Source organism: Papaver somniferum, chromosome 8 (genome assembly GCF_003573695.1).
Source record: "Papaver somniferum cultivar HN1 chromosome 8, ASM357369v1, whole genome shotgun sequence".
Taxonomy (NCBI): Eukaryota; Viridiplantae; Streptophyta; class Magnoliopsida; order Ranunculales; family Papaveraceae; genus Papaver; species Papaver somniferum.
The window spans coordinates 23,219,550-23,222,255 of record NC_039365.1 but is presented as its reverse complement, the minus strand read 5'-3'; the positions used below and the strand labels follow the sequence as shown (position 1 = coordinate 23,222,255).

General features: G+C 39.1%; 1 pseudogene; it reads right to left on the bottom strand.

Annotated features, from left to right (window-relative positions):
* Positions 1-463: 463 nt before the first annotated feature.
* Positions 464-1,204, bottom strand: LOC113305270 (annotated as a pseudogene).
* Positions 1,205-2,706: the final 1,502 nt, after the last annotated feature.

Below are 2,706 nucleotides of genomic sequence, written 5' to 3'. Positions count from 1 at the left end.
CTATAGGTCACCCCTTCCGTGGAGCGGGCATGGGTCGTGGTGGTTGGCTCTGATACCAAATGTAGGATCGAGTAAGAGTGAGGAGAGTACAACGCGGAAGCATAAAACGACTACATTAATAATCAGTTTGGTGTACAATTCTTCATGGCTCACTAGCCTACTTATAGTCTCACAAACTTGACGATCACTCAAAGTACTTTCCTAATAAAAACAAACTCTAAATAAAGCAAACTTCTAGAGACACAAAGAAACTCTAAACATAGTAAAACTCTAAAACAAGCAACCGACACAACTTGCTTTTTTAGTTAACTCGAACTTCCAAATATCGCACATTGTGTCAACATCGTATGTTGATCCAGCTTGACTGCGTCAACTGCAGCAGTTGATCCATTCGGACTGGATCAATATATGATGTTGATCCACGAACCAAATCACCATATCTTGGTTTAACTTCCAACAGAGGTTAATTTGATTTTTGGGTCTTAGCCGCTTTCTCAAGTTGGGAGTTCCCCTGTTCAATTGCCGTATGCGAGTTATTGACGTTCGAATCAATGTGATGGATGGCATCTCCTTGCTCATGGACCAGCGCAGCAAGATCTTTGAAATCTCATGTACCCCAACAATCTGGTTCTGTATCTCTTGAATACCTTGTTCTCTTTCTTCAATGATTGATTCATTCAAAACAATCTCATTTTCATTTAGCGAAACCTCCTGCCATCTAGATTCTATAAGAGCGGTACGCTGTTCAGGGTTCTTATCCGAATTTCTGTCTTGCTCGCTTGGAATGTAGCTTGAAGGAACCGAGTTTGGAGCAAAAGGGGCATAGTGTTTCTCCTTTTCAGTAGCAACACATTCTGCTTTCTGAAACTCTTTTAGAACTTTTCCAAAGTCCTTAGCATATGAATTCGAAGCTAGCTTTTCGATAGCTCCAACTTCAGTACACTGATCTTCACTGGCTTGTTTGAGTTTAGTTGAAGTACTGTGCAGTACGTAATCTTGTGCTTAGCAATTTCTGACGAAGTTGAGGCGTATCTTCAGGTGTGCCCAGGATTCTAACAAGACTCTTAAAGGTACTAACAGACTTGTTAATTTGAAAAACACCTAATGATACAGCTTGTATAGGATCTTGTTTTCCGTTTATGGAATCACGTGTTTTTGATGTGAAGGTACCACCACCCGCTTCTAGATCTTGAAAGCTTCTCATATCTTAGGGCCTGTTTGGTACGGTTTTGAAAAACAGTTTTCAAAAATAGTTTTCCACTGTTTTAAAAACATACCCTTTTTTCCTTGTTTTCATTTTCTAAAAATTGTTTGGTAAACTGTTTTTGAAAACAAGGAAAACCAACTAAATTGGATCAAATGTAAAGATTCGTCTAAGAGATAGTGATATTAGCCATGACTCACTTGCAGTCATTCCCCCATCTCTTACTTTGTTCTGAAAAGAAGAAAAGAAAAAAGAACAGAAAAAAAGAGAAAACACAGAAAACAATAATTTGTTGTTTTCATTTTTTTGTTTTTAAAAACAGAAAACAGATAGAAAACATTTTCTGAAAATGTCCCTGCCAAACGCGTTTTCTCCTGTTTTCTGTTTTCTCTGTTTTTAAAAACAGAAAACTGTTTTTGAAAACTATACCAAACAGGACATTAAATTTTATTTTCTGAAAACCCTAGTGATAGGATCCTAATACTAATAGCCACCTCAATTAAGCAAACTTAACTGTATTGATTTGAAAATCTTGAATGAATAAAAACGCATAACTGCAGAGTATATTTATAGGACGTCGTCATATAGAGTCCTAGTCCTATACTGAAAACATAAACTTTTTCCCACTGAAGGGCATTCTATTTGCGAGTTATAATCAAACAGTAATAATGTGTAGATACGTCGCGTTATCCCAAATTCTAGTGGGCGCTCAACATCTTTTCAAGTTTCCCGACAAATCAATCGTAATTTCAATGGACTTTGTAAGCTGGACGCGAAAAAAAAAAGTCCAGCTTAATATGCCACATTTGAAGCGTGAAATAAGTTTGATCATTGACAAACCGGTAAATCGGGCGCGGCAATCGACTCGGAAATTTATGTTTGTCGTGTAGTAACGAGAACATGCTCTGTACATATCGTGTATATTAGTGTGTACACATATATCTCACTGTCAGACACGTGTATATAAAAAGATACGTGGAAAGCATGCAGGCCAAAACATCAAAACATGATGCGCTGCGAAACACCAAATAAACCCCGAGGAGTTATTTTATCTCATCCCCAAAAGAGAAGCTAAGATCAACGGTGGAGAGAAAGTTAGCTGACACGGACGTGACAGGGGCAGAAGACACTTGTCTGACACGAGCAGACCTCTCAACTACCCACATTAAACACTCTGAGCAGTGTACGTGTCGATCAACCTGTGGAACGAGCGAGGATGCATCTGCGGGATCAAGTAAGGAACGAAGACCTCCGCGTGATGGACACAAGACACAAGAAGGTAAGGTTCCAACGGCCTTCAGAGAGGGGTCCCACATTCTAACCTTATAAATACCCCGTCTCCACCACGAGGAAAGGGGTCGGAAAAATCAGGAAGGGAAGGAGAGAGAGAGATTGCAAGTGTAAGTTAATCCTTTAGAAGAGAGAAACATGTAAACCCAAAAGTTATTCGACTATTCTTGTAACCGTGAAGAATATAGTAAAACAACAAACCCCGTGGACGT